The following is a 7473-nucleotide window of genomic DNA, read 5'->3' as shown; positions in this document are numbered from 1 at the left end:
CATAGGTTGGCCACCCCTGTCTTATAGAAGTCCATCCCTCTGAGATCCATCTGCTCCACAAAACCCACCCTCCCATGCCGGCCCCCTCAAATCACCAGGAATTCCCAAACCTGAACCTGGTAACTCTAATTGTTCCCCATGCTCTGAAATTTCAGTGCTAAAACACCATGCTTACAGATTATGCACTTGCAAAAAGTATTCCTTCTAACGAAGAGAGAAAGTCAGAGATCAAAACAATAATGTTGAAAAAGATAGCTGTGATAAACCTTTTAAGTTAACTGAAATGATTGAAGTTATCACCCTGAACTGGATAAGCCACATCAGTGTTAAAAATAAAATGAAGTCCTGCGGTTCTTTGAGGCTCGGCATTTTTATTGAGGAAGAAACTATTGCAGGCCAGAGCCTCCTTCAATATGGTGAATTAAGAAAAATACCATAAGCAGTGAGACAAGTGGCTGTAAAAAGTAAATTGTACAGCTGTATGGATGCATTTTCAACTTCTTCGTCCCTGTGTGTGTAAAGTGCCACCAAGTTGCAGTTGAGTTACAGAGACCCCTGGTCAGGATTTTCAAGGCAAGGGATTAAGCAGAGGTGGTTTGCCCTTACCCTCCTCTGCAGAGTCCTCCTGGGAGGTCTCCCTCCCAAGTAGTGACCCAGCTTAGCTTCCAAGATCTGATGAGACTGGGCTATGCTGTACCACTGCACATCTCTCCTTTGTTCCTGGGTAAAACTGTATCCTATGTCTTCGGATGGCTGTTTCCAGCCCGAGACCCACAGAAAGGGATGGAAGCTTGGGTGAGCTATATACATTTTCTTTTGGAAAAATCAAACATGGGTGTTGCTGTTCCTCTAGCTGGGCTGCCACAGATGAATCAGGAAAGACTCCCCCGAGACAACTGTGCCAAGTTTTTCTTGCCTTTCCTCTATACAAAGTGTCCTGGCTCAGTCATTTCAGTCCCTGGAAATATAGATTAATGATAAGAAACCTAACCAAAATGTTGATGGCCTTAGCTATATACATTTTCTTTTGGAAAAATCAAACATGGGTGTTGCTGTTCCTCTAGCTGGGCTGCCACAGATGAATCAGGATAGACTCCCCCGAGACAACTGTGCCAGGTTTTTCTTGCCTTTCCTCTATACAAAGTGTCCTGGCTCAGTCATTTCAGTCCCTGGAAATATAGATTAATGATAAGAAACCTAACCAAAATGTTGATGGCCTTAGCTAGATCCCAAAACAGCAGTTTTAGAGTTTAGAAGAAGCAAAAAGAAGAAAAAAGCAATAAGGAGACTGGTGTGTTACATTGAATATGCAACCTTCCTATCAATTTCTCTTGGCTTTGGTGGTAGGGTTGCTGCCCAATGCTGGCAGCCTGCCAGGTGAGTTTGGGGGTGGGGACAGTCTTCTTGATGTCAGACCATCGTGCAACATCACTTCTGGTGAAAAACTGGCGGTGTCGTCATTGTGCTGTTGTGACTGTCTAGGATTCACCTGGTTTTTCATTGGATCATTGACATGATGCTGAGGATACCCTTTCATTTCCCCCCTCCTGGTCTCTGAAGCGATGGCAGGGAATAGAGGGCCCAGCGAGGATGCTGCAATGACATTGTTTGGGAGCAGGTGGCGTGGGAGGGGAAATTGGGCCTGTGGTTTGTGTTTCCAGCCACGAAGGAGAATACATGAAAATGCATCCAGCTTCCTGAGGATTTTTTTCCCCCATGCAAGACATTTGAGTATGTATATTTCCTGGTAGCTGAGTTTCATCTCATACCCTCCACTTTCTCATTACTACAGTGGACTTATTGATGAGGTTAGCAATATACATTGATGAGGTTAGCAAATATACATCAGACACATTTGGGTATTCATTATACTGCTTCAGGTCATAATCCTTGTGCTAAAGAACATAGCCATTAAGCTCTATGAGTTTATTCCTGGATTTGACATTGGTCTAAACCCAGGATTTCCAACCTTGTCAAGCCTGTGACACTTCAAACATTTTGAGAAAAAGCAGTGAGTGTGGCCCATGTAAAAGTTGGCTGCCATGGAAAGACAGGACCAACTGCACAACAGGGTTTCCAAGTGGGTCACAAAAAATATTGGAAAGTTCCAGGCCAGGCATCCTCCAATGATGGAGCCAGTTGTCTCCAAAGAGAAGCTTTTTGCAAACAAAAAGATGGTGCTCTTCTGAAGGCCCCTTCTTGTTCCAGCTGACAGGTGGGAGGGAAAGCTCTAAGACTCAGGGTCTTTGCATTGGGTAAAAGATGCTTCATGGGGGGGGGGGGGAGGAGGAAGTGGGCGCCAGGATAAACATCGGCAAGGACTGGGCACCTGTAGGCACCTTGTTGGGGATCACTCTAATTCACAGACTTCTCAGACTTAAGCATCATCATCACCCCAAGAGAGTCTCATCTCGTTTCCCTTTTCAAGTACTGAAAGGAAATCTTTCTCCAACGGGCAGCAAAGTCCCCTCTGGAGCACAATACCTGTTCCTCCATGTCCTGCATTAGCACAAATCCGACTCAGTCCAGCTCCATATTGGATCTGTGGAAATCCTTTTACTCCAAAGCAATCACCTTTTTTGATTTTAGCAAGCAAAATGCCAAAGGCTGTTAATTTCTTTAAGAGTTGTGGGAGTCTGAAACCCTGGCACCATAAGACATTTGGGCAGAATCGGCTCAGAATTCTTGGTAAATCTTCCTCTAGGGTAACGGGTCTAATGGTTGAAAATGTTCCCAAGTAGGTTAATGGGTTGGGCTGTGGCAGATTTTTCAGAAGGCAGAAAACATTCAACTACGAGACGCTGCTCCACTGTTGCAGCCCCGTGTCTGCGCTTCAGGGCACATTTTCCTGGAACGGCAGATCTCCCCAGCTGCTTCTTCCAGCCGCTATCCAGAGTGCTGAAAGAGCTGCATTCTGGCTCCTCCCCCCCCCCCAAAACCAGCCCTCTGTGCAAATGGGTCGCCAGACTGTTCACCATGAACAGAACCTGAAATCCTGTATTTCACCACAAAACCTCCCATTATGTCTTTATCAGCAAAAAGCACAGTTCTCGTTTCATCTTGCAGAAAATGAGGTGGATGCCATGTTTGCTGCAAGCAGTGAGCAGCCACAAGAGCAGCAGCAATAACAAAGTAGTTGCCACAGGCAAGGTTGCCACGTCTCCTGGGCTCTTTGTGGCCCTCATTCCAATCAGAAGCCTGCAATCTCCTCTGCCTTTTTCACAGTGTCTGAAGTGCCATTGGCCTGTGAGAGGCTTCCCTCTCTGCAATGACCCCACAGCTTTATTTATTGGGTGTGTGTGAAGTGCCCTCAAGTCACAGCTGACTTAGGGTGACCCTGTAGGCTTTTCAGGGCAAGAGACATTCAGAGGTGGTTTCGCCACTGCCTCGTCCTCTGCCTCTGAGAGGACGCGGTGACTGGTCATCTACACACCAGCAGGCTTCATGTGAAAGGCTGGGGAATTGAGTCCAGTTCTCCAGATCAGTGTCCACCACTCTTAACCACTAGACCCTGCTGCCTCTCATGAATTCCTCCATGAGAGAACTCTTGCAGATCTCAAGGGATAGTTTCAATATGATATTTTCTTCATGGGCCATTGGTGAAGAGTTGGAAATTAAGCCTGGTAAATTTGGCTCGTGGGGAGGAGGGGATGAGATGGACATACAGCCGCTCACATCGGACATTCCAATGGAACCCCTGTGGATAAAGCAATATGCCATTCTACAGCTCTTGTCTCACAAGCAATATAAGGTATGAAATTATGAAGAAGGAATTCCACTCATCCTTAAATCTAAGAATTAAGAGCTTTAAAATCTGCACATTGCTGTAACTCGTTTTACAGCTCCAAGGGAAGGCCCAAGTTTGCCAACAAAAAAATCCCAACTGATATGTAGAGAATTGGGGGTTAATCCCTTCCCAAAACATTAAAAAGGATCTCTGTACATTCACAGACACCATCCCTGCCCTAAAAAGAGGGTTCAGGCAGCATTTTGGGTAGCAACCCAATACTGTTGCAAGTGGCTGCTGCCATCCCCAGAAGGAGGAGGAAGAAAAGGTGAGCAGGAGGGAGGTTGGAACCAGTAGGAAAGAGGGGAGGAAACTGGACTTCCAAGGGAGGAAGTCCATGACATCAGGGAATAAATGCAGTCTTTGTCATGAGTCCTTGCAGGTCCCCTTCTTTTCTTATCTATAACTATCTTATAACAAATCCATGGTGCAATCATTCTGATAGCAATCAAAGCAGAGGTAGGTTTACTGACGAGTAAGCACAGTGGGAACATTCAAATGCATGTCTGGGGTGCAGCTCAGTATGCATTTGTCAGAATTGCTGCACGGCCACTGTTCTGAGAAATGCAGAAGTGTCAGCTGCAGGGGACATCGGAAATGGTTGAGAAAATCCAGACTATGTGAATCAGGAAAGGTCCCAAAACTTCTAACCTCAGGGAGCTGGATTCTCCAAAGGTGTGTGGGGCATCAGGAGATGAGAAAGTTCCCGCTCCAAATGCCAGTTGTATCCCATTTGTGCTTAACCTCAGTTTGATGGTTTCTCACTCTTTTGTTTATCTTATTCAGGAAATTTGTGCCAGACCAACCTTCAAAGGGTTCCATGGTACACAGCCCCCCCTTGTGGCTGGCTCCCTTTAACTGCTGGGATGTATTAAACTCACTGGCAACAACAAAAGTTTTCACTCTTGGCGCTTACTACAGATGTGGCCTTGCTCTGAGACATGAGCTGCAAAGAGTGCTGCAGGGCTATTTGTTCTGAAAAATAAGTATGTACTTTTTTTGAACATTTTTTTTAGCTGGGCTTCAGCCAAAGTCACAGACAAAGAGATCCTCTGCTTGGCCCAGCTAAAAGAGAAATACAAGGACAGAGAGAGGCTAAACCAACTAGTCATTCCACACATTTGTTCTTCCAGTTTCTAGACACATGCATTCAGCATGGAAACCTGGCCAATTATGATGTCCTCGGCATGGGCCCATGACATTTACATCCATGCACACATCTTTCAAAACACATTTCTGTGCGTGTTAAAAACATTTAAAAACATAACATGTAACCAAACCTATAACCTCACTGAAAGCTTGAGTATCTGGAGATGTTCTCTTCCTTCTTCTCTAATGTTGATGCCAACTAAATATCCAAATATCCTGATCCAAACTGTTTTTATTCTTTCACTATATTAGGAGGAACTGAGCGTCCCAAGGTCCCACCCACTACATATGCAAACCCAGCCAAGCCCAATAAAACCACAAGGAAATCTGCCAAGTACTTTGCTTATTTTACAGCTAAAGAGTGACCCCAGATCAGGAAAATGGGTTGTTTGTACCTCATGCATGGCAGCAGATATTGCCATGAGGGCTCCACAACTGTAAATTTAAGTTGGGCAAATAAATGGCGTTTGTATAGAGGTCCTTTATTTGCTTAAAGTGGTTCAGTTTTTCAAATATCTAAACCTCTGTGTCAGAGACTGAGTTGAGGGCAGAAGAGGGCAATTGGCAAAGAGGTGGGAGGCTGAGTAGAGCAGCTAGAAAGTCCTCCATGAAAAGATGGAAGGTTTCAGCAAATGCACATTAAGGAATATACTTTTTAAAAAAGAATCCAGACTCTAGGGTGTTCCAAACACTCTTGTTCTGTTAGTCATTCAGGCATCTCTACCTACCTAGATATTTCACAAACACAGAGAATAACTGGAAGCAGCTATAGTGGATTGACCCATGTTGGGAAATGGGATTATATTATCCTCCCTGGTGTTCCAGTTGGTGCTTGTTCAGAGTGTGAAAAGTATTTTAGGTTCAACAACTTCCCGGGGCCTTTGAGGACCTTTCTGTCATTGCAGGAATACAACTATCTTGGTAAATGAGTGGGTTCTTCTGTTAAGTGCTGTGTCTATAGGCACATCGGAGCTGTAATAGGAAGCTACCTTCATGAACTGAAATGAATATTTATTTGTTTGTTTGTTTATTTTAATAATTTTCTTTTGTTAAAATTAAAAATACAAACAATAGCTTTCTGAAAATAATATCTGAAAATCACAACATCAAACTCCAAAACGATATTACTAATATTTAGTACATTTAATTCGGTGTGAGCAAAATTCACACGTTCTGTTATTTCTTACCTGTTATTATGGTTAATACTTCCACCACAATAACTAACTTTAATATATCTCCTGTCCTAACCCCTCAGACCGGCAATTACCCAATTGTATAATCTCCCATCACTATATATATCATTCTGCCACACCCGCAAACTCCACCACCAAATCTCATGGTCATATTTAAAATACTTCATTATCTTATTATTACTCTAGAACAATTTAACAGAATAATACCAACTGCTGAATAACAACTCTATATTATATTTCAAATCTATCTACTTATAAACTATACATCCACTTTATGTTCCCCTCATATATTTCCCTTCCAGAAATATGTAGCAATATCCCATTTCAATCAAGTTTTTTGAATTTATACCCCGCCCATCCCCGAAGGGCTCAGGGCAACAATACAAAAGATAAAACGGAATACAGTTAAAATAGCAAAAAAGCAATAAATATTGAAAATGCAACACTACAACGACAACAGTACAATATTGCTAAGAAGAAGGGCAAAGCAAGGGAGATGGTGACAGGGTCATTGGCAAACTACCTTCTCAGTGGGGCCAAAGAAACTGAGCTGAAGAACTTGTGTGAAAATACAGGGCTACTGGCATGCAGGCACACATATGTGCATGTCCACACACTGTAATAATGCTGGAAGTTGCTAGTTCTGGCCGAATGCAGGTGGACCTCTGCTTTGAAGGTAACATACTCCAATCACACACAAGCATACAAGTGCATACCACCACTCCTCTTCCATGCTCATTCATGAGAGAAACAGCAGGGTCAATCTCCCAGGGTGAGCTGCATATGTCTGCGGTGGGACTTTTCTCTCAGATTCAGGCATTAACATGTTGGATCATGCATTGCAAAGGGGAAGAGTTATGTTATGTAAGCAGATGTCAAAAATGAATGAACTTGCAGTGCTTGGCTGAGTCCATCTTGGAAAGTTAACTAATAAATCAACAGGAGTGTGCCAACCGAACATCCTTCTGGTAGATTCTGTTTGGAATATCTTTAGAAGGAGCGGGGGGTGGGGGTGGGTGGGTGTCTGGAGGACAAACATTTTCAAATCTGAGCTTATAAAAGCAATGCACAAGAGTTTGTAGCACTAACGTGAGAACATCAACCATCCAAGTAAATTAATGGAGAGAAATCAGGAACACCCCACTAGGAATGCCCTTGGAGGTAGCTATATATGGAATAGCAAATTTGGAGGTAGGTCTCCTTCAAGTTAGTGTGTGTGTGTGTGTGTGTGTGTGTGTGTGTGTGTGTGTGTGTGTGTGTGTGTGTGTGTGTGTGTGTGTGTGTGTGTGAAAAAGCTGTTTTCTGAAACAGCAAAAACTAGAAAAACCTGCCAGTGTGGAAGCA

This window comes from Sphaerodactylus townsendi, linkage group LG13 (genome assembly GCF_021028975.2).
Source record: "Sphaerodactylus townsendi isolate TG3544 linkage group LG13, MPM_Stown_v2.3, whole genome shotgun sequence".
NCBI classification, from domain to species: domain Eukaryota; kingdom Metazoa; phylum Chordata; class Lepidosauria; order Squamata; family Sphaerodactylidae; genus Sphaerodactylus; species Sphaerodactylus townsendi.
This window is presented reverse-complemented; position numbering follows the sequence as displayed.